The sequence below is a fragment of the Anomaloglossus baeobatrachus genome, chromosome 11, assembly GCF_048569485.1.
Source record: "Anomaloglossus baeobatrachus isolate aAnoBae1 chromosome 11, aAnoBae1.hap1, whole genome shotgun sequence".
Classification (NCBI taxonomy): domain Eukaryota; kingdom Metazoa; phylum Chordata; class Amphibia; order Anura; family Aromobatidae; genus Anomaloglossus; species Anomaloglossus baeobatrachus.
In genome coordinates, this window is record NC_134363.1 from 4,456,809 (window position 1) to 4,481,423 (window position 24,615).

Here is a 24,615-nt window from a genome sequence, read left to right on the forward strand (position 1 = left end):
CACCACTCCAGTCCCGGCCCTCTCCTGGTTTGGGGGTGAGGGGGTATTAGACCCTGGGCTGATCAGGAGTCGGGGCTATACTGGCGGTCCAGACCTCTTCACCTTCAGAAGTACCCCTGGGGTAAGGGACAGTAAGGGCCCCCTAGCCTGAGGGCCAATTTAGGAGCCCCTGTTCCCAGTTACTACATTACCTCCCCCCGGGACACATATCTTCCTCCAGCAACACCAGATCCCCATGTCCCTCCCTATAGTACCACTGCGGACCCCCTCTGACCCTCCTATAGCAAATATCAGACCCTGTGTCCCTCTCTATAATACCACTGCGGACCCCTCATCTTCCTTTAGTAGCACTAGACCCCATGTCCCTCCCTATAGTATCACTACAGACCCCTAATCCCTACCTACAGTATCTTTAGCCCTCTTGTACCTCCCTATACTAACCCCCCCTTCCCTGAAGTCCTCCCTTAATCAGTGTCAGTGTTCATGGTCTTATCTTATCTCTATTTCCAGCCTTGTGAGCTGCAGTTACACAGATGATCCAGCAGGGAGCGGCAGTGCTACGCCTTATGCCACAGTCACTCAGTTCCCCACCTGTAGCTGTGGAGCAGATATCTCCTCAGGTCAATTTTGGGGTCGTAAGACACCTGATTTGACCTGGGAATCTCCTGCGCAGATGCTGGGGTCCCGGATACAGGTGGTGCTTTCAGTAGTGTGATCTCAGATCTGAGGCAAGAGCAGAGGAGACACGTGCATCGCCCAGGGTTAAAGATCAACCAGCAGAGATGTCAGCAGATGTCACCGGCGACGGGTACACAGAGACAAACAGCCCAGCTACAGGCGGACAGCGGAAATGAGGCACCACAGGTGAGAGCAGCCCCCAAATATCAGCTGCATGGTACGATAATATACGGTGCGATTATTTACAGTGTTATTTTATAATGTGTAATTATATATGGGATATACAGTGTGATTTTATACGGTGTGACTATATGTGGGATGTATAGTGTGATGATATACAGTAATACATCACCAGAACCAACAGCAGTAGCGAAACCCAGCATCACAACCCTCATCAGTACATGAAAATATCACAAGAACCATCAGTACAGAAATAGATAATCAGAACCACAATCAGTACAGAAATACATCACTAGAACCACCAACAGTAGAGAAATACATCACCAGAACCACAATCAGTACAGAAATACATCACTAGAACCACCAACAGTACAGAAATACATCACCAGAACCACAATCAATACAGAAATACATAATCAGAACCACAATCAGTACAGAAATACATAATCAGAACCACAATCAGTACAGAAATACGTAATCAAAACCACAATCAGTACAGAAATACATAATCAGAACCACCATCAGTACAGAAATGCATAATCAGAACCACCATCAGTACAGAAATACATAATCAGAACCACCATTAGTACAGAAATACATCACCAGTACCACAATCAGTAATGAAACACAAGCATCACAACCCTCATCTCTACAGAAATATATCAACAGAACCCTAATTAGTACAGAAATACATCACTAGAATCCCCATCAGAACAAAAACATAGCATTACAACCCTAATCATTAAAAGAAAAAAAAAATCACAGAACCATCAGTACAGAAATACATAACTAGAACCACTATCAGTGGAGACACATATCACCAGCATCACTATGGAAATACATCACCAAAACCACATGCAGTACAATAATTCGTCACTAGAACCCCCATCAGTGCAGAAATATATCCCCAGAACCACCATCAGAACAGAAGTGCATCATCAGAACCAAAATCAATACAGAAATACATCACCATTATCCTTATCGGTACAAAAATACATCACCAGAACCACCATTAGAACAAGAATACATTACCAGAACCATTAACAGAAAAATACATCATCAGAGCCACCAGCAGTACAGAAATGCAGCATCACAACCTTTATCAGTACAGAATCACCAATAGTGCAAAACTAAATCACTAGAACTCCTATTAGTACAGAAACACAGCATCACAACCCTCATCAGTACATGAAAACAGCACAAAAATAATCTGTACAGAAATAGATCACCAGAATCACCATCACTAATTAAATACACAACCAGAAACACCATCAGTACAAAATAAATCACCAGAACAACTATCATTACATCACTAGAACCATTATTAATACAGAAATACATTACCCAAACCATCATCGGTATAGAAATACATCACCAAAAATCACCATCAGAACAGGATTACATCACACAACCTTCATCAGTACAGGAAAACATCACAAGAACCATTATTGCAGAAATACATCACCAGAACCACCATCAGTACACAAATACATAAACATCACCAGAACTACAATCAGGACCGGAAGTCACCAGAACCACCATCAGAACATGAATACATCAGAAGGACCATTATCAATACAAAAATACATCACCAGAAGCATCATGGGTGCAGAAATACATCACTAGAACCACAAACGGAACAGGAATACATCACCAGAACAACCATCAATACACACATACAACAGTAGAACCATCAGCAATACAGAAATACAGCATGACAAGAACTCCTCCCTCCCTAATTTGTCCATGAATACATTAGCCGGATCACCATCACTACATGGTACATTAATTATAATGTCAGGTCAGACCCATGTACATCTGTATCACATGAACTTCCAGTATATCCTTATTAAAGGTAAGGAGAGGCTGAGCGTTGTAGTTATCTGTTGTCATCATCAGACTGCGGACCATACAGGAACCACAATAGATCACGATCACGTTGTCTGATCGGAGTCGTCTTTCTTTTCTTCATCTTGTCCAGACGCTATGATGACTTTTCACATCCACAGCTAGTCTCTGCAGACTTCCATCTTCTCCGGTCTTCTGCAGCACATCCTGACACAGTGACATTAAAAAGAACAGTGTGATTATAATGCTCCTGAATAAAAATATCTGCCCTATGTTGTCCCCCTGAAAACATAATTGCCCGTCACTGTGCTCCCTGCACAAAATATCACGCACACACTGTCCCTCTTATGGTATATGCCCTCTCCTTTCCATACTGAGCCCCATCTTCACACTGTCCTCTCACATTGTATCCCCCTATATTGCCCAGTCTCTATACTGTGATCCCTGTCATCTCACGTCCCCCCCACCTCCTGCTGTGCCCCCACATTGTCCCCTAATACTACACTCACTATATCGCCCCTCCACCAACCCACACTACCCAGTCTCTATTATGTGTCCCCTCACACTTTACTCCCCCCATACTGTTTCCTCGCACTATTCCCCTTCAGTAGCCTCTTCACACATTTCCTCCTTCATACTGTCTCCTCACATCCCCTCACTTCCCATACTGTGTCTCCATACATCCCCCCAACTCCCCATACTGTGTCCTCAAATTTCTTGCTCCCTATACTGTGTCTTCAAATACTTTTTTCTCTTGCTCCAATAGCGTACGTCCAATGGAACCGGGCCCCCACCCTGCATCACACCCTCAGCTGTACCGGCATAGTGGTCATTATTCTGTATGGAGGGCTGTGTGGGGCCCATTATTCTGTATGGAGGGCTGTGTGGGGCCCATTATTCTGTATGGAGGGCTATGTGGGGCCCATTATTCTGTATGGAGGACTGTGTGGGGCCCATTATTCTATATGGAGAGCTGTGTGGGGCCCATTATTCTGTATGGGGGAGAGCTGTGTGGGGCCCATTATTCTGTATGGAGGGCTGTGTGGGGACCATTATTCGGTATGGAGGGCTGTGTGGGGACCATTATTCTGTATGGAGGGCTATGTGGGGACCATTATTCTGTATGGAGGGCTGTGTGGGGACCATTATTCTGTATGGAGGGCTGTGTGGGGACCATTATTCGGTATGGAGGGCTGTGTGGGGACCATTATTCTGTATGGAGGACTGTGTGGGGCCCATTATTCTGTATGGAGGGCTGTGTGGGGCCCATTATTCTGTATGGGGGAGAGCTGTGTGGGGCCCATTATTCTGTATGGAGGGCTGTGTGGGGACCATTATTCGGTATGGAGGGCTGTGTGGGGACCATTATTCGGTATGGGGAGGGCTGTGTGGGGACCATTATTCTGTATGGAGGGCTGTGTGGGGACCATTATTCGGTATGGAGGGCTGTGTGGGGACCATTATTCGGTATGGGGAGGGCTGTGTGGGGCCCATTATTCTGTATGGAGGGCTGTGTGGGGACCATTATTCGGTATGGGGAGGGCTGTGTGGGGCCCATTATTCTGTATGGAGAGCTGTGTGGGGCCATTATTCTGTATAAAGGGCTGTCTGGGGCCCATTATTCTGTATGGAGGGCTGTCTGGGGCCCATTATTCTGTATGGAGGACTGTGTGGGGCCCATTATTCTGTATGGAGAGCTGTGTGGGGCCCATTATTTTGTATGGAGGGCTGTGTGGGGCCCATTATTCTGTATGGGGGAGAGCTGTGTGGGGCCCATTATTCTGTATGGAGGGCTGTGTGGGGACCATTATTCGGTATGGGGAGGGCTGTGTGGGGCCCATTATTCTCATTATTCTGTATGGAGGGCTGAGTGGGGCCCATTATTCTGTATGTAGAGCTATGTGGAGCACATTATTCTGTATGGAGAGCTGTGTGGGGCCATTATTCTGTATGGAGGGCTGTCTGGGGCCCATTATTCTGTATGGAGGACTGTGTGGGGCCCATTATTCTGTATGGAGGACTGTGTGGGGCCCATTATTCTGTATGGAGGGCTGTCTGGGGCCCATTATTCTGTATGGAGGGCTGTCTGGGGCCCATTATTTTGTATGGAGGGCTGTGTGAGGCCCATTATTCTGTATGGAGGGCTGCCTGGGGCCCATTATTCTGTATGGAGGGCTGTGTGGGGCCCATTATTCTGTATGGAGGGTTATGTGGAGCACATTATTCTGTATGGAGGGCTATGTGGAGCCATTATTCTGTATGGAGGGCTATGTGGGGCCCATTCTGTATGGAGGACTGTGTGGGGCCCATTATTCTGTATGGAGAGCTGTGTGGGGCCATTATTCTGTATAAAGGGCTGTCTGGGGCCCATTATTCTGTATGGAGGACTGTGTGGGGTCCATTATTCTGTATGGAGGGCTGTGTGGGGCCCATTATTCTGTATGGAGGGCTGTGTGGGGACCATTATTCGGTATGGGGAGGGCTGTGTGGGGACCATTATTCGGTATGGGGAGGGCTGTGTGGGGCCCATTATTCTGTATGGGGAGGGCTGTGTGGGGCCCATTATTCTGTATGGGGAGGGCTACGTGGGGCCCATTATTTTATATGGAGGGCTGTGTGGGGCTCATTATACTGTATGGAGGGCTGTCTGGGGCCCATTATTCGGTATGGGGGAAGGCTGTGTGGTTCCCATTATTCTGTATGGAGAGCTGTGTGGGGCCCATTATACTGTATGGAGGGCTGTCTGGTGCCCATTATCTGGTACGGGGGAAGGCTGTGTGAGGCCCATTATTCTGTATGGAAGGCTGTGTGGGGCCCATTATTCTGTATGGAGGGCTGTGTGGGGCTCATTATACTGTATGGAGGGCTGTCTGGGGCCCATTATTCGGTATGGGGGAAGGCTGTGTGGTTCCCATTATTCTGTATGTAGGGCTGTCTGGGGCCCATTATTCTGTATGGAGAGCTGTGTGGGGCCCATTATACTGTATGGAGGGCTGTCTGGTGCCCATTATCTGGTACGGGGGAAGGCTGTGTGAGGCCCATTATTCTGTATGGAAGGCTGTGTGGGGCCCATTATTCTGTATGGAGGGTATGTGGGGCCCATTATTCTGTATGGGTGAAGGCTGTGTGGGGCCCACTATTCTGTATGGGGGAGGGCTGTGTGGGGCCCATTATACTGTATGGAGGGCTATGTGGGGCCCATTATTCTGTATGGGGAGGGCTGTGTGGGGCCCATTATTCTGTATGGGGAGGGCTACGTGGGGCCCATTATTCTATATGGAGGGCTGTGTGGGGCTCATTATACTGTATAGAGGGCTGTCTGGGGCCCATTATTCGGTATGGGGGAAGGCTGTGTGGGGCCCATTATTCTGTATGGAGGGCTGTCTGGGGCCCATTATTCTGTATGGGAGAAGGCTGTGTGGGGCCCATTATTCTGTATAGAGGGCTGTGTGGGACCCATTATTCTGTATGGAGAGCTGTGTGGGGCCCATTATACTGTATGGAGGGCTGTCTGGGGCCCATTATTTGGTATGGGGGAAGGCTGTGTGAGGCCCATTATTCTGTATGGAAGGCTGTGTGGGGCCCATTATTCTGTATGGAGGGTTATGTGGGGCCCACTATTCTGTATGGGGGAGGGCTGTGTGGGGCCCATTATACTGTATGGAGGGCTGTGTGGGGCCCATTATTCTGTATGGGGAGGGCTACGTGGGGCCCATTATTCTGTATGGAGAGCTATGTGGGGCCCATTATACTGTATGGGGGAAGGCTGTGTGGGGCCCATTATTCTGTATGGAGGGCTATGTGGAGCACATTATACTGTATGGAGGACTATGTGGGACCCATTATACTGTATAGAGGGCTATGTGGGACCAATTATTCTGTATGGGGGAAGGCTGTGTGGGGACCATTATTCTGTATGGAGGGCTATGTGGGGCCCATTATTCTGTATGGGGGGCTATGTGGGGCCCATTATTCTGTATGGAGGGCTATGTGGGGCACATTATTCTGTATGGAGGGCTATGTGGGGCACATTATTCTGTATGGAGGGCTATGTGGGGCCCATTATTCTGTATGGAGGGCTATGTGGGGACATTATTCTGTATGGAGGGCTATGTGGGGACATTATTCTGTATGGAGGGCTGTGTGGGGCCCATTATACTGTATGGAGGGCTGTGTGTGGCCCATTATTCTGTATGGGGGAAGGCTGTGTGGAGTACATTGTCTCCCTTTTGGCCCCAGTTATGTTGTGTCCCTGTACAATTTGTGACTATATTGTGTTGGGATTTGTGCAGGGACGCAGCGTTCCCCTGATTTTTGCTCCGGTTTTCTGTAATTCTCGCGCCCTGCTCTTCCTGTCTCCAGATTTTTGGTGGTTTTCTGTAATTCTCGCGCCCTGCTCTTCCTGTCTCCACATTTTTGGCGGTTTTCTGTAATTCTCGCGCCCTGCGTTCCATGTCTCCACATTTTTGGTGGTTTTCTGTTATTCTCGCGCCCTGCTTTCCCTGTCTCTACATTTTTGGTGGTTTTCTGTAATTCTCGTGCCCTGCTTTCCCTGTCTCCACATTTTTGGTGGTTTTCTGTAATTCTTGCGCCCTGCTTTGCCTGTCTCCACAGTTTTGGTGGTTTTCTGTAATTCTCGCGCCCTGCTTTCCCTGTCTCCACATTTTTGGTGGTTTTCTGTAATTCTCGCGCCCTGCTCTTCCTGTCTCCAGATTTTTGGTGGTTTTCTGTAATTCTCGCGCCCTGCTTTCCCTGTCTCCACATTTTTGGTGGTTTTCTGTAATTCTCGTGCCCTGCTTTCCCTGTCTCCACAGTTTTGGTGGTTTTCTGTAATTCTCGCGCCCTGCTTTCCCTGTCTCCACATTTTTGGTGGTTTTCTGTAATTCTCGCGCCCTGCTTTCCCTGTCTCCACATTTTTGGTGGTTTTCTGTAATTCTTGCGCCCTGCTTTCCCTGTCTCCACATTTTTGGTGGTTTTCTGTAATTCTCGCGTCCTGCTTTCCCTGTCTCCACATTTTTGGCGGTTTTCTGTAATTCTCGCACCCTGCTTTCCCAGTCTCCACATTTTTGGTGGTTTTCTGTAATTCTCGCGTCCTGCTTTCCCTGTCTCCACATTTTTGGTGGTTTTCTGTAATTCTCGCGTCCTGCTTTCCCTGTCTCCACATTTTTGGTGGTTTTATGTAATTCTCGCGCCCTGCTTTTCCTGTCTCCACATTTTTGGTGGTTTTCTAAATTTCTCGCACCCTGCTTTCCCTATCTCCACATTTTTGGTGGTTTTCTGTAATTCTTGCGCCCTGCTCTTCCTGTCTCCACATTTTTGGTGATTTTCTGTAATTCTCGCGCCCTGCTTTCCCTGTCTCCACATTTTTGGTGGTTTTCTGTAATTCCCGTGCCCTGCTTTCCCTGTCTCCACATTTTTGGTGGTTTTCTGTAATTCTCGCGCCCTGCTTCCCCTGTCTCCACATTTTTGGTGATTTTCTGTAATTCTCGCGCCCTGCTTTCCCTGTCTCCACATTTTTGGTGATTCTCTTAATTCTTGCGACCTGCTTTCCCTGTCTCCACATTTTTGGTGGTTTTCTGTAATTCTCGTGCCCTGCTTTCCCTGTCTCCACAGTTTTGGTGGTTTTCTGTAACTCTCGCGCCCTGCTTTCCCTGTCTCCACATTTTTGGTGGTTTTCTGTAATTCTCGCGCCCTGCTTTCCCTGTCTCCACATTTTTGGTGGTTTTCTGTAATTCTCGCGCCCTGCTTTTCCTGTCTCCACATTTTTGGTGTTTTTCTGTAATTCTCGCGCCCTGCTTTTCCTGTCTCCACATTTTTGGTAGTTTTCTGTAATTCTCGCGCCCTACTTTTCCTGTCTCCACATTTTTGGCGATTTTCTGTAATTCTCGCGCCCTGCTTTCCCTGTCTCCACATTTTTGGCGGTTTTCTGTAATTCTCGCGCCCTGCTTTCCCTGGCTCCACATTTTTGGTGTTTTTCTGTAATTCTCGCGCCCTGCTTTTCCTGTCTCCACATTTTTGGTAGTTTTCTGTAATTCTCGCGCCCTGCTTTTCCTGTCTCCACATTTTTGGCGGTTTTCTGTAATTCTCGCGCCCTGCGTTCCATGTCTCCACATTTTTGGTGGTTTTCTGTTATTCTCGCGTCCTGCTTTCCCTGTCTCCACATTTTTGGTGGTTTTCTGTAATGCTCGTGCCCTGCTTTCCCTGTCTCCACATTTTTGGCGGTTTTCTGTAATGCTCGTGCCCTGCTTTTCCTGTCTCCACATTTTTGGTGATTTTCTGTAATTCTCGCGCCCTGCTTTCCCTGTCTCCACATTTTTGGTGATTTTCTGTAATTCTCGCGACCTGCTTTCCCTGTCTCCACATTTTTGGTGGTTTTCTGTAATTCTCGCGCCCTGCTTTCCCTGTCTCCACATTTTTGGTGGTTTTCTGTAATTCTCGCGCCCTGCTTTTCCTGTCTCCACAGTTTTGGTGGTTTTCTGTAATTCTTGCGCCCTGCTTTCCCTGTCTCCACAGTTTTGGTGGTTTTCTGTAATTCTCGCGCTCTGCTTTTCCTGTCTCCACATTTTTGGTGGTTTTCTTTAATTCTCGCGCCCTGCTTTTCCTGTCTCCACATTTTTGGTGGTTTTCTCTTATTCTCGCGTCCTGCTTTTCCTGTCTCCACATTTTTGGTGGTTTTCTTTAATTCTCGCGCTCTGCTTTTCCTGTCTCCACATTTTTGGTGGTTTTCCGTAATTCTCGCGCCCTGCTTTCCCTGTCTCCACATTTTTGGTGATTTTCTGTAATTCTCGCGCCCTGCTTTTCCTGTCTCCACATTTTTGGTGGTTTTCTGTAATTCTCGCGCCCTGCTCTTCCTGTCTCCACATTTTTGGCGGTTTTCTGTAATTCTCGCGCCCTGCGTTCCATGTCTCCACATTTTTGGTGGTTTTCTGTTATTCTCGCGTCCTGCTTTCCCTGTCTCCACATTTTTGGTGGTTTTCTGTAATTCTCGTGCCCTGCTTTCCCTGTCTCCACATTTTTGGCGGTTTTCTGTAATTCTCGTGCCCTGCTTTCCCTGTCTCCACATTTTTGGTGATTTTCTGTAATTCTCGCGCCCTGCTTTTCCTGTCTCCACAGTTTTGGTGGTTTTCTGTAATTCTTGCGCCCTGCTTTCCCTGTCTCCACAGTTTTGGCGGTTTTCTGTAATTCTCGCGCCCTGCTTTTCCTGTCTCCACATTTTTGGTGGTTTTCTGTAATTCTCGCGCCCTGCTTTTCCTGTCCCCACATTTTTGGTGGTTTTCTCTTATTCTCGCGTCCTGCTTTCCCTGTCTCCACATTTTTGGTGGTTTTCTGTAATTCTCGCGCCCTGCTTTTCCTGTCTCCACATTTTTGGTGGTTTTCTGTAATTCTCGCGCCCTGCTCTTCCTGTCTCCACATTTTTGGTGGTTTTCTGTAATTCTCGCGCCCTTTTTTCCCTGTCTCCACATTTTTGGCGGTTTTCTGTAATTCTCGCGCCCTGCTTTCACTGTCTCCAAATTTTCGGTGGTTTTCTGTAATTCTCGCGCCCTACTTTCCCTGTCTCCACATTTTTGGCGGTTTTCTGTAATTCTCGCGCCCTGCTTTTCCTGTCTCCACAGTTTTGGTGGTTTTCTGTAATTCTTGCACCCTGCTTTCCCGGTCACCACATTTTTGGTGGTTTTCTGTAATTCTCGCGCCCTGCTTTCCCTGTCTCCACATTTTTGGTGGTTTTCTGTAATTCTCGCGCCCTGCTCTTCCTGTCTCCAGATTTTTGGTGGTTTTCTGTAATTCTTGCGCCCCGCTTTTCCTGTCTCCACATTTTTGGTGGTTTTCTGTAATTCTCGTGCCCTGCTTTCCCTGTCTCCACATTTTTGGTGGTTTTCTGTAATTCTTGCGCCCTGCTTTGCCTGTCTCCACAGTTTTGGCGGTTTTCTGTAATTCTCGCGCCCTGCTTTTCCTGTCTCCACAGTTTTGGTGGTTTTCTGTAATTCTCGTGCCCTGCTTTCCCTGTCTCCACATTTTTGGTGGTTTTCTGTAATTCTCGTGCCCTGCTTTCCCTGTCTCCACATTTTTGGTGGTTTTCTGTAATTCTCGCGCCCTGCTTTTCCTGTCTCCACATTTTTGGTGGTTTTCTGTAATTCTCGCACCCTGCTTTCCCTGTCTCCACAGTTTTGGTGGTTTTCTGTAATTCTCGCACCCTGCTTTTCCTGTCTCCACATTTTTGGTGGTTTTCTAAAATTCTCGTGCCCTGCTTTCCCTATCTCCACATTTTTGGTGGTTTTCTGTAATTCTTGCGCCCTGCTCTTCCTGTCTCCACATTTTTGGTGATTTTCTGTAATTCTCGCGCCCTGCTTTCCCTGTCTCCACATTTTTGGTGTTTTTCTGTAATGCTCGCGCCCTGCTTTCCCTGTCTCCACATTTTTGGTGGTTTTCTGTAATTCTCGCGCCCTGCTTTCCCTGTCTCCACATTTTTGGTGGTTTTCTGTAATTCTCGCGCCCTGCTTCCCCTGTCTCCACATTTTTGGTGATTTTCTGTAATTCTCGCGCCCTGCTTTCCCTGTCTCCACATTTTTGGTGATTTTCTGTAATTCTCGCACCCTGCTTTCTCTGTCTCCACATTTTTGGTGATTTTCTGTAATTCTTGCGCCCTGCTCTTCCTGTCTCCACATTTTTGGTGATTTTCTGTAATTCTCGTGCTCTGCTTTCCCTGTCTCCACATTTTTGGTGGTTTTCTGTAATTCTCGCGCCCTGCTTTCCCTGTCTCCACATTTTTGGTGGTTTTCTGTAATTCTCGCACCCTGCTTTCCCTGTCTCCACAGTTTTGGTGGTTTTCTGTAACTCTCGCGCTCTGCTTTCCCTGTCTCCACATTTTTGGTGGTTTTCTGTAATTCTCGCGCCCTGCTTTCCCTGGCTCCACATTTTTGGTGTTTTTCTGTAATTCTCGCGCCCTGCTTTTCCTGTCTCCACATTTTTGGCGGTTTTCTGTAATTCTCGCGCCCTGCGTTCCCTGTCTCCACATTTTTGGTGGTTTTCTGTTATTCTCGCGTCCTGCTTTCCCTGTCTCCACATTTTTGGTGGTTTTCTGTAATGCTCGTGCCCTGCTTTCCCTGTCTCCACATTTTTGGCGGTTTTCTGTAATTCTCGTGCCCTGCTTTCCCTGTCTCCACATTTTTGGTTATTTTCTGTAATTCTTGCGCCCTGCTTTCCCTGTCTCCACAGTTTTGGTGGATTTCTGTAATTCTCGCGCCCTGCTTTTCCTGTCTCCACATTTTTGGTGGTTTTCTTTAATTCTCGCGCCCTGCTTTTCCTGTCTCCACATTTTTGGTGGTTTTCTCTTATTCTCGCGTCCTGCTTTCACTGTCTCCACATTTTTGGTGATTTTCTGTAATTCTCGCGCCCTGCTTTTCCTGTCTCCACATTTTTGGTGGTTTTCTGTAATTCTCGCGCCCTGCGTTCCCTGTCTCCACATTTTTGGTGGTTTTCTGTAATTCTCGCGCCCTGCTTTCCCTGTCTCCACATTTTTGGTGTTTGTCTGTAATTCTTGCGCCCTGCTTTTCCTGTCTCCACATTTTTGGCGGTTTTCTGTAATTCTCGCGCCCTGCGTTCCCTGTCTCCACATTTTTGGTGGTTTTCTGTTATTCTCGCGTCCTGCTTTCCCTGTCTCCACATTTTTGGCGGTTTTCTGTAATTCTCGTGCCCTGCTTTCCCTGTCTCCACATTTTTGGTGATTTTCTGTAATTCTTGCGCCCTGCTTTCCCTGTCTCCACAGTTTTGGTGGATTTCTGTAATTCTCGCGCCCTGCTTTTCCTGTCTCCACATTTTTGGTGGTTTTCTTTAATTCTCGCGCCCTGCTTTTCCTGTCTCCACATTTTTGGTGGTTTTCTCTTATTCTCGCGTCCTGCTTTCACTGTCTCCACATTTTTGGTGATTTTCTGTAATTCTCGCGCCCTGCTTTTCCTGTCTCCACATTTTTGGTGGTTTTCTGTAATTCTCGCGCCCTGCTCTCCCTGTCTCCACATTTTTGGCGGTTTTCTGTAATTCTCGCGCCCTGCGTTCCCTGTCTCCACATTTTTGGTGGTTTTCTGTAATTCTCGCGCCCTGCTTTCCCTGTCTCCACATTTTTGGTGGTTTTCTGTAATTCTCGCGCCCTGCTTCCCCTGTCTCCACATTTTTGGTGATTTTCTGTAATTCTCGTGCCCTGCTTTCCCTGTCTCCACATTTTTGGTGTTTTTCTGTAATTCTCGCGACCTGCTTTCCCTGTCTCCACATTTTTGGTCGCTTTCTGTAATTCTCGCGCCCTGCTTTCCCTGTCTCCACATTTTTGGTGGTTTTCTGTAATTCTCGCGCCCTGCTTTCCCTGTCTCCACAGCTTTGGTTGTTTTCTGTAACTCTCGCGCCCTGCTTTCCCTGTCTCCACATTTTTGGTGGTTTTCTGTAATTCTCGCGCCCTGCTTTTCCTGTCTCCACATTTTTGGTGTTTTTCTGTAATTCTCGCGCCCTGCTTTTCCTGTCTCCACATTTTTGGTAGTTTTCTGTAATTCTCGCGCCCTGCTTTTCCTGTCTCCACATTTTTGGTGACTTTCTGTAATTCTCGCGCCCTGCTTTCCCTGTCTCCACATTTTTGGCGGTTTTCTGTAATTCTCGCGCCCTGCGTTCCCTGTCTCCACATTTTTGGTGGTTTTCTGTTATTCTCGCGTCCTGCTTTCCCTGTCTCCACATTTTTGGTGGTTTTCTGTAATGCTCGTGCCCTGCTTTCCCTGTCTCCACATTTTTGGCGGTTTTCTGTAATTCTCGTGCCCTGCTTTCCCTGTCTCCACATTTTTGGTGATTTTCTGTAATTCTTGCGCCCTGCTTTCCCTGTCTCCACAGTTTTGGTGGATTTCTGTAATTCTCGCGCCCTGCTTTTCCTCTCTCCACATTTTTGGTGGTTTTCTTTAATTCTCGCGCCCTGCTTTTCCTGTCTCCACATTTTTGGTGGTTTTCTCTTATTCTCGCGTCCTGCTTTCACTGTCTCCACATTTTTGGTGATTTTCTGTAATTCTCGCGCCCTGCTTTTCCTGTCTCCACATTTTTGGTGGTTTTCTGTAATTCTCGCGCCCTGCTCTCCCTGTCTCCACATTTTTGGCAGTTTTCTGTAATTCTCGCGCCCTGCGTTCCCTGTCTCCACATTTTTGGTGGTTTTCTGTAATTCTCGCGCCCTGCTTTCCCTGTCTCCACATTTTTGGTGGTTTTCTGTAATTCTCGCGCCCTGCTTCCCCTGTCTCCACATTTTTGGTGATTTTCTGTAATTCTCGTGCCCTGCTTTCCCTGTCTCCACATTTTTGGTGATTTTCTGTAATTCTCGCGACCTGCTTTCCCTGTCTCCACATTTTTGGTCGTTTTCTGTAATTCTCGCGCCCTGCTTTCCCTGTCTCCACATTTTTGGTGGTTTTCTGTAATTCTCGCGCCCTGCTTTCCCTGTCTCCACAGCTTTGGTTGTTTTCTGTAACTCTCGCGCCCTGCTTTCCCTGTCTCCACATTTTTGGTGGTTTTCTGTAATTCTCGCGCCCTGCTTTTCCTGTCTCCACATTTTTGGTGTTTTTCTGTAATTCTCGCGCCCTGCTTTTCCTGTCTCCACATTTTTGGTAGTTTTCTGTAATTCTCGCGCCCTGCTTTTCCTGTCTCCACATTTTTGGTGACTTTCTGTAATTCTCGCGCCCTGCTTTCCCTGTCTCCACATTTTTGGCGGTTTTCTGTAATTCTCGCGCCCTGCGTTCCCTGTCTCCACATTTTTGGTGGTTTTCTGTTATTCTCGCGTCCTGCTTTCCCTGTCTCCACATTTTTGGTGGTTTTCTGTAATGCTCGTGCCCTGCTTTCCCTGTCTCCACATTTTTGGCGGTTTTCTGTAATTCTCGTGCCCTACTTTCCCTGTCTCCACATTTTTGGTGATTTTCTGTAATTCTCGCGTCCTGCTTTTCCTGTCTCCACAGTTTTGGTGGTTTTCTGTAATTTTTGCGCCCTGCTTTCCCTGTCTCCACAGTTTTGGTGGTTTTCTGTAATTCACGCGCCCTGCTTTTCCTGTCTCCACATTTTTGGTGGTTTTCTTTAATTCTCGCGCCCTGCTTTTCCTGTCTCCACATTTTTGGTGGTTTTCTCTTATTCTCGTGTCCTGCTTTCACTGTCTCCACATTTTTGGTGGTTTTCTGTAATTCTCGCGCCCTGCTTTCCCTGTCTCCACATTTTTGGTGGTTTTCTCTTATTCTCGCGTCCTGCTTTCCCTGTCTCCATATTTTTGGTGATTTTCTGTAATTCTCGCACCCTGCTTTTCCTGTCTCCACATTTTTGGTGGTTTTCTGTAATTCTCGCGCCCTGCTTTCCCTGTCTCCACATTTTTGGTGGTTTTCTGTAATTCTTGCGCCCTGCTCTTCCTGCCTCCACATTTTTGGCGATTTTCTGTAATTCTCGCGCCCTGCGTTCCCTGTCTCCACATTTTTGGTGGTTTTCTGTTATTCTCGCGTCCTGCTTTCCCTGTCTCCACATTTTTGGTGGTTTTCTGTAATTCTCGTGCCCTGCTTTCCCTGTCTCCACATTTTTGGCGGTTTTCTGTAATTCTCGTGCCCTGCTTTCCCTGTCTCCACATTTTTGGTGATTTTCTGTAATTCTCGCGCCCTGCTTTTCCTGTCTCCACAGTTTTGGTGGTTTTCTGTAATTCTTGCGCCCTGCTTTCCCTGTCTCCACAGTTTTGGCGGTTTTCTGTAATTCTCGCGCCCTGCTTTCCCTGTCTCCACATTTTTGGTGGTTTTCTGTTATTTTCGCGCGCTGCTTTCCCTGTCTCCACATTTTTGGTGATTTTCTGTAATTCTCGCACCCTGCTTTTCCTGTCTCCACATTTTTGGTGGTTTTCTGTTATTTTCGCGCCCTGCTTTCTCTGTCTCCACATTTTTGGTGGTTTTCTGTTATTCCCGTGCCCTGCTTTCTGTCTCCACATTTTTGGTGGTTTTCTGTAATTCTCGCGCCCTGCTTTCCCTGTCTCCACATTTTTGGTGGTTTTCTGTAATTCTCGCGCCCTGTTTTCCCTGTCTCCACATTTTTGGTGGTTTTCTGTAATTCTCGCGCCCTGCTTTCCCTGTCTCCACATTTTTGCTCTGGTTTTCTGTAATTCTCGCGCCCTGTTTTCCCTGTCTCCACATTTTTGGTGGTTTTCTGTAATTCTTGCACCCTGCTTTGCCTGTCTCTACATTTTTGGTGGTTTTCTGTAATTCTCGCGCCCTGCTTTCCCTGTCTCCACATTTTTGGTGGTTTTCTGTAATTCTCGCGCCCTGCTTCCCCTGTCTCCACATTTTTGGTGGTTTTCTGTAATTCTCGCACCCTGCTTTCCCTGTCTCCACATTTTTGGTGGTTTTCTGTAATTCTCGCACCCTGCTTTCCCTGTCTCCACAGTTTTGGTGGTTTTCTGTAACTCTCGTGCCCTGCTTTCCCTGTCTCCACATTTTTGGTGGTTTTCTGTAATTCTCGCGCCCTGCTTTTCCTGTCTCCACATTTTTGGTGTTTTTCTGTAATTCTCGCGCCCTGCTTTTCCTGTCTCCACATTTTTGGTGGTTTTCTGTAATTCTCGCGCCCTGCTTTCCCTGTCTCCACATTTTTGGTGGTTTTCTGTTATTCTCGCGCCCTGCTTTCCCTATCTCCACATTTTTGGTGGTTTTCTGTAATTCTTGCGCCCTGCTTTCCCTGTCTCCACATTTTTGGTGGTTTTCTGTAATTCTCATGCCTTGCTTTCTCTGTGTCCACATTTTTGGTGGTTTTCTGTTATTCCCGCGCTCTGCTTTCCGTCTCCACATTTTTGTTGGTTTTCTGTAATTCTCGCGCCCTGCTTTCCCTGTCTCCACATTTTTGGTGGTTTTCTGTTTTTCTCGTGCCCTGTTTTCCCCGTCTCCACATTTTTGGTGGTTTACTGTAATTCTCGCGCCCTGCTTTCACTGTCTCCACATTTTTGGTGGTTTTCTGTTATTCTCGCGCCCTGCTTTCCCTGTCTCCACATTTTTGGTGGTTTTCTGTAATTCTCGCGCCCTGCTTTCCCTGTCTCCACATTTTTGGTGGTTTTCTGTAATTCTCGCGCCCTGCTTTCCCTGTCTCCACATTTTTGGTGGTTTTCTGTAATTCTCGCGCCCTGCTTCCCCTGTCTCCACATTTTTGGTGATTTTCTGTAATTCTCGTGCCCTGCTTTCCCTGTCTCCACATTTTTGGTGATTTTCTGTAATTCTCGCGACCTGCTTTCCCTGTCTCCACATTTTTGGTCGTTTTCTGTAATTCTCGCGCCCTGCTTTCCCTGTCTCCACATTTTTGGTGGTTTTCTGTAATTCTCGCTCCCTGCTTTCCCTGTCTCCACAGCTTTGGTTGTTTTCTGTAACTCTCGCGCCCTGCTTTCCCTGTCTCCACATTTTTGGTGGTTTTCTGTAATTCTCGCGCCCTGCTTTTCCTGTCTCCACATTTTTGGTGTTTTTCTGTAATTCTCGCGCCCTGCTTTTCCTGTCTCCACATTTTTGGTAGTTTTCTGTAATTCTCGCGCCCTGCTTTTCCTGTCTCCACATTTTTGGTGACTTTCTGTAATTCTCGCGCCCTGCTTTCCCTGTCTCCACATTTTTGGCGGTTTTCTGTAATTCTCGCGCCCTGCGTTCCCTGTCTCCACATTTTTGGTGGTTTTCTGTTATTCTCGCGTCCTGCTTTCCCTGTCTCCACATTTTTGGTGGTTTTCTGTAATGCTCGTGCCCTGCTTTCCCTGTCTCCACATTTTTGGCGGTTTTCTGTAATTCTCGTGCCCTACTTTCCCTGTCTCCACATTTTTGGTGATTTTCTGTAATTCTCGCGTCCTGCTTTTCCTGTCTCCACAGTTTTGGTGGTTTTCTGTAATTTTTGCGCCCTGCTTTCCCTGTCTCCACAGTTTTGGTGGTTTTCTGTAATTCACGCGCCCTGCTTTTCCTGTCTCCACATTTTTGGTGGTTTTCTTTAATTCTCGCGCCCTGCTTTTCCTGTCTCCACATTTTTGGTGGTTTTCTCTTATTCTCGTGTCCTGCTTTCACTGTCTCCACATTTTTGGTGGTTTTCTGTAATTCTCGCGCCCTGCTTTCCCTGTCTCCACATTTTTGGTGGTTTTCTCTTATTCTCGCGTCCTGCTTTCCCTGTCTCCATATTTTTGGTGATTTTCTGTAATTCTCGCGCCCTGCTTTTCCTGTCTCCACATTTTTGGTGGTTTTCTGTAATTCTCGCGCCCTGCTTTCCCTGTCTCCACATTTTTGGTGGTTTTCTGTAATTCTTGCGCCCTGCTCTTCCTGCCTCCACATTTTTGGCGATTTTCTGTAATTCTCGCGCCCTGCGTTCCCTGTCTCCACATTTTTGGTGGTTTTCTGTTATTCTCGCGTCCTGCTTTCCCTGTCTCCACATTTTTGGTGGTTTTCTGTAATTCTCGTGCCCTGCTTTCCCTGTCTCCACATTTTTGGCGGTTTTCTGTAATTCTCGTGCCCTGCTTTCCCTGTCTCCACATTTTTGGTGATTTTCTGTAATTCTCGCGCCCTGCTTTTCCTGTCTCCACAGTTTTGGTGGTTTTCTGTAATTCTTGCGCCCTGCTTTCCCTGTCTCCACAGTTTTGGCGGTTTTCTGTAATTCTCGCGCCCTGCTTTCCCTGTCTCCACATTTTTGGTGGTTTTCTGTTATTTTCGCGCGCTGCTTTCCCTGTCTCCACATTTTTGGTGATTTTCTGTAATTCTCGCACCCTGCTTTTCCTGTCTCCACATTTTTGGTGGTTTTCTGTTATTTTCGCGCCCTGCTTTCTCTGTCTCCACATTTTTGGTGGTTTTCTGTTATTCCCGTGCCCTGCTTTCTGTCTCCACATTTTTGGTGGTTTTCTGTAATTCTCGCGCCCTGCTTTCCCTGTCTCCACATTTTTGGTGGTTTTCTGTAATTCTCGCGCCCTGTTTTCCCTGTCTCCACATTTTTGGTGGTTTTCTGTAATTCTCGCGCCCTGCTTTCCCTGTCTTCACATTTTTGCTCTGGTTTTCTGTAATTCTCGCGCCCTGTTTTCCCTGTCTCCACATTTTTGGTGGTTTTCTGTAATTCTTGCACCCTGCTTTGCCTGTCTCTACATTTTTGGTGGTTTTCTGTAATTCTCGCGCCCTGCTTTCCCTGTCTCCACATTTTTGGTGGTTTTCTGTAATTCTCGCGCCCTGCTTCCCCTGTCTCCACATTTTTGGTGGTTTTCTGTAATTCTCGCACCCTGCTTTCCCTGTCTCCACATTTTTGGTGGTTTTCTGTAATTCTCGCACCCTGCTTTCCCTGTCTCCACAGTTTTGGTGGTTTTCTGTAACTCTCGTGCCCTGCTTTCCCTGTCTCCACATTTTTGGTGGTTTTCTGTAATTCTCGCGCCCTGCTTTTCCTGTCTCCACATTTTTGGTGTTTTTCTGTAATTCTCGCGCCCTGCTTTTCCTGTCTCCACATTTTTGGTGGTTTTCTGTAATTCTCGCGCCCTGCTTTCCCTGTCTCCACATTTTTGGTGGTTTTCTGTTATTCTCGCGCCCTGCTTTCCCTATCTCCACATTTTTGGTGGTTTTCTGTAATTCTTGCGCCCTGCTTTCCCTGTCTCCACATTTTTGGTGGTTTTCTGTAATTCTCATGCCTTGCTTTCTCTGTGTCCACATTTTTGGTGGTTTTCTGTTATTCCCGCGCTCTGCTTTCCGTCTCCACATTTTTGTTGGTTTTCTGTAATTCTCGCGCCCTGCTTTCCCTGTCTCCACATTTTTGGTGGTTTTCTGTTTTTCTCGTGCCCTGTTTTCCCCGTCTCCACATTTTTGGTGGTTTACTGTAATTCTCGCGCCCTGCTTTCACTGTCTCCACATTTTTGGTGGTTTTCTGTTATTCTCGCGCCCTGCTTTCCCTGTCTCCACATTTTTGGTGGTTTTCTGTAATTCTCGCGCCCTGCTTTCCCTGTCTCCACATTTTTGGTGGTTTTCTGTAATTCTCGCGCCCTGCTTTCCCTGTCTCCACATTTTTGGTGGTTTTCTGTAATTCTCGCGCCCTGCTTCCCCTGTCTCCACATTTTTGGTGATTTTCTGTAATTCTCGTGCCCTGCTTTCCCTGTCTCCACATTTTTGGTGATTTTCTGTAATTCTCGCGACCTGCTTTCCCTGTCTCCACATTTTTGGTCGTTTTCTGTAATTCTCGCGCCCTGCTTTCCCTGTCTCCACATTTTTGGTGGTTTTCTGTAATTCTCGCTCCCTGCTTTCCCTGTCTCCACAGCTTTGGTTGTTTTCTGTAACTCTCGCGCCCTGCTTTCCCTGTCTCCACATTTTTGGTGGTTTTCTGTAATTCTCGCGCCCTGCTTTTCCTGTCTCCACATTTTTGGTGTTTTTCTGTAATTCTCGCGCCCTGCTTTTCCTGTCTCCACATTTTTGGTAGTTTTCTGTAATTCTCGCGCCCTGCTTTTCCTGTCTCCACATTTTTGGTGACTTTCTGTAATTCTCGCGCCCTGCTTTCCCTGTCTCCACATTTTTGGCGGTTTTCTGTAATTCTCGCGCCCTGCGTTCCCTGTCTCCACATTTTTGGTGGTTTTCTGTTATTCTCGCGTCCTGCTTTCCCTGTCTCCACATTTTTGGTGGTTTTCTGTAATGCTCGTGCCCTGCTTTCCCTGTCTCCACATTTTTGGCGGTTTTCTGTAATTCTCGTGCCCTACTTTCCCTGTCTCCACATTTTTGGTGATTTTCTGTAATTCTCGCGTCCTGCTTTTCCTGTCTCCACAGTTTTGGTGGTTTTCTGTAATTTTTGCGCCCTGCTTTCCCTGTCTCCACAGTTTTGGTGGTTTTCTGTAATTCACGCGCCCTGCTTTTCCTGTCTCCACATTTTTGGTGGTTTTCTTTAATTCTCGCGCCCTGCTTTTCCTGTCTCCACATTTTTGGTGGTTTTCTCTTATTCTCGTGTCCTGCTTTCACTGTCTCCACATTTTTGGTGGTTTTCTGTAATTCTCGCGCCCTGCTTTCCCTGTCTCCACATTTTTGGTGGTTTTCTCTTATTCTCGCGTCCTGCTTTCCCTGTCTCCATATTTTTGGTGATTTTCTGTAATTCTCGCGCCCTGCTTTTCCTGTCTCCACATTTTTGGTGGTTTTCTGTAATTCTCGCGCCCTGCTTTCCCTGTCTCCACATTTTTGGTGGTTTTCTGTAATTCTTGCGCCCTGCTCTTCCTGCCTCCACATTTTTGGCGATTTTCTGTAATTCTCGCGCCCTGCGTTCCCTGTCTCCACATTTTTGGTGGTTTTCTGTTATTCTCGCGTCCTGCTTTCCCTGTCTCCACATTTTTGGTGGTTTTCTGTAATTCTCGTGCCCTGCTTTCCCTGTCTCCACATTTTTGGCGGTTTTCTGTAATTCTCGTGCCCTGCTTTCCCTGTCTCCACATTTTTGGTGATTTTCTGTAATTCTCGCGCCCTGCTTTTCCTGTCTCCACAGTTTTGGTGGTTTTCTGTAATTCTTGCGCCCTGCTTTCCCTGTCTCCACAGTTTTGGCGGTTTTCTGTAATTCTCGCGCCCTGCTTTCCCTGTCTCCACATTTTTGGTGGTTTTCTGTTATTTTCGCGCGCTGCTTTCCCTGTCTCCACATTTTTGGTGATTTTCTGTAATTCTCGCACCCTGCTTTTCCTGTCTCCACATTTTTGGTGGTTTTCTGTTATTTTCGCGCCCTGCTTTCTCTGTCTCCACATTTTTGGTGGTTTTCTGTTATTCCCGTGCCCTGCTTTCTGTCTCCACATTTTTGGTGGTTTTCTGTAATTCTCGCGCCCTGCTTTCCCTGTCTCCACATTTTTGGTGGTTTTCTGTAATTCTCGCGCCCTGTTTTCCCTGTCTCCACATTTTTGGTGGTTTTCTGTAATTCTCGCGCCCTGCTTTCCCTGTCTCCACATTTTTGCTCTGGTTTTCTGTAATTCTCGCGCCCTGTTTTCCCTGTCTCCACATTTTTGGTGGTTTTCTGTAATTCTTGCACCCTGCTTTGCCTGTCTCTACATTTTTGGTGGTTTTCTGTAATTCTCGCGCCCTGCTTTCCCTGTCTCCACATTTTTGGTGGTTTTCTGTAATTCTCGCGCCCTGCTTCCCCTGTCTCCACATTTTTGGTGGTTTTCTGTAATTCTCGCACCCTGCTTTCCCTGTCTCCACATTTTTGGTGGTTTTCTGTAATTCTCGCACCCTGCTTACCCTGTCTCCACAGTTTTGGTGGTTTTCTGTAACTCTCGTGCCCTGCTTTCCCTGTCTCCACATTTTTGGTGGTTTTCTGTAATTCTCGCGCCCTGCTTTTCCTGTCTCCACATTCTTGGTGTTTTTCTGTAATTCTCGCGCCCTGCTTTTCCTGTCTCCACATTTTTGGTGGTTTTCTGTAATTCTCGCGCCCTGCTTTCCCTGTCTCCACATTTTTGGTGGTTTTCTGTTATTCTCGCGCCCTGCTTTCCCTATCTCCACATTTTTGGTGGTTTTCTGTAATTCTTGCGCCCTGCTTTCCCTGTCTCCACATTTTTGGTGGTTTTCTGTAATTCTCATGCCTTGCTTTCCCTGTCTCCACATTTTTGGTGGTTTTCTGTAATTCTTGCGCCATGCTTTCCCTGTCTCCACAGTTTTGGCGGTTTTCTGTAATTCTCGCGTCCTGCTTTCCCTGTCTCCACATTTTTGGTGGTTTTCTGTAATTCTCGCGCCCTGCTTTCTCTGTGTCCACATTTTTGGTGGTTTTCTGTTATTCCCGCGCTCTGCTTTCCGTCTCCACATTTTTGTTGGTTTTCTGTAATTCTCGCGCCCTGCTTTCCCTGTCTCCACATTTTTGGTGGTTTTCTGTTTTTCTCGTGCCCTGTTTTCCCCGTCTCCACATTTTTGGTGGTTTTCTGTAATTCTCGCGCCCTGCTTTCACTGTCTCCACATTTTTGGTGGTTTTCTGTTATTCTCGCGCCCTGCTTTCCCTGTCTCCACATTTTTGGTGGTTTTCTGTAATTCTCGCGCCCTGCTTTCCCTGTCTCCACATTTTTGGTGGTTTTCTGTAATTCTCGCGCCCTGCTTTCCCTGTCTCCACATTTTTGGTGGTTTTCTGTAATTCTCGCGCCCTGCTTTCCCTGTCTCCACATTTTTGGTGATTTTCTGTAATTCTCGCGCCCTGCTTTTCCTGTCTCCACATTTTTGGTGGTTTTCTGTAATTCTCGCGCCCTGCTCTTCCTGTCTCCACATTTTTGGTGGTTTTCTGTAATTCTCGCGCCCTTCTTTCCCTGTCTCCACATTTTTGGCGGTTTTCTGTAATTCTCGCGCCCTGCTTTCACTGTCTCCAAATTTTCGGTGGTTTTCTGTAATTCTCGCGCCCTACTTTCCCTGTCTCCACATTTTTGGCGGTTTTCTGTAATTCTCGCGCCCTGCTTTTCCTGTCTCCACAGTTTTGGTGGTTTTCTGTAATTCTTGCACCCTGCTTTCCCGGTCACCACATTTTTGGTGGTTTTCTGTAATTCTCGCGCCCTGCTTTCCCTGTCTCCACATTTTTGGCGGTTTTCTGTAATTCTCGCGCCCTGCTCTTCCTGTCTCCAGATTTTTGGTGGTTTTCTGTAATTCTTGCACCCTGCTTTTCCTGTCTCCACATTTTTGGTGGTTTTCTGTAATTCTCGTGCCCTGCTTTCCCTGTCTCCACATTTTTGGTGGTTTTCTGTAATTCTTGCGCCCTGCTTTGCCTGTCTCCACAGTTTTGGCGGTTTTCTGTAATTCTCGCGCCCTGCTTTTCCTGTCTCCACAGTTTTGGTGGTTTTCTGTAATTCTCGTGCCCTGCTTTCCCTGTCTCCACATTTTTGGTGGTTTTCTGTAATTCTCGTGCCCTGCTTTCCCTGTCTCCACATTTTTGGTGGTTTTCTGTAATTCTCGCGCCCTGCTTTTCCTGTCTCCACATTTTTGGCGGTTTTCTGTAATTCTCGCACCCTGCTTTCCCTGTCTCCACAGTTTTGGTGGTTTTCTGTAATTCTCGCACCCTGCTTTTCCTGTCTCCACATTTTTGGTGGTTTTCTAAAATTCTCGTGCCCTGCTTTCCCTATCTCCACATTTTTGGTGGTTTTCTGTAATTCTTGTGCCCTGCTCTTCCTGTCTCCACATTTTTCGTGATTTTCTGTAATTCTCGCGCCCTGCTTTCCCTGTCTCCACATTTTTGGTGTTTTTCTGTAATGCTCGCGCCCTGCTTTCCCTGTCTCCACATTTTTGGTGGTTTTCTGTAATTCTCGCGCCCTGCTTTCCCTGTCTCCACATTTTTGGTGGTTTTCTGTAATTCTCGCGCCCTGCTTCCCCTGTCTCCACATTTTTGGTGATTTTCTGTAATTCTCGCGCCCTGCTTTCCCTGTCTCCACATTTTTGGTGATTTTCTGTAATTCTCGCACCCTGCTTTCTCTGTCTCCACATTTTTGGTGATTTTCTGTAATTCTTGCGCCCTGCTCTTCCTGTCTCCACATTTTTGGTGATTTTCTGTAATTCTCGTGCCCTGCTTTCCCTGTCTCCACATTTTTGGTGGTTTTCTGTAATTCTCGCGCCCTGCTTTCCCTGTCTCCACATTTTTGGTGGTTTTCTGTAATTCTCGCACCCTGCTTTCCCTGTCTCCACAGTTTTGGTGGTTTTCTGTAACTCTCGCGCTCTGCTTTCCCTGTCTCCACATTTTTGGTGGTTTTCTATAATTCTCGCGCCCTGCTTTCCCTGGCTCCACATTTTTGGTGTTTTTCTGTAATTCTCGCGCCCTGCTTTTCCTGTCTCCACATTTTTGGCGGTTTTCTGTAATTCTCGCGCCCTGCGTTCCCTGTCTCCACATTTTTGGTGGTTTTCTGTTATTCTCGCGTCCTGCTTTCCCTGTCTCCACATTTTTGGTGGTTTTCTGTAATGCTCGTGCCCTGCTTTCCCTGTCTCCACATTT

The 24,615-nt window shown here is 47.0% G+C and overlaps 1 protein-coding gene across 1 annotated transcript in view; it reads left to right on the forward strand.

The window, feature by feature from the left end:
- The first annotated feature begins 596 nt into the window (after window positions 1-596).
- The window catches only part of LOC142255956 (tyrosine-protein kinase STYK1-like), a 145,262-nt gene continuing 121,243 nt past the window's right edge, over window positions 597-24,615 (forward strand). Inside the window, exon 1 of the mRNA XM_075327419.1 lies at window positions 597-864. The gene's annotated coding sequence lies outside the window, so the exon portion shown is untranslated. The remainder of the gene's footprint in view (window positions 865-24,615) is intronic.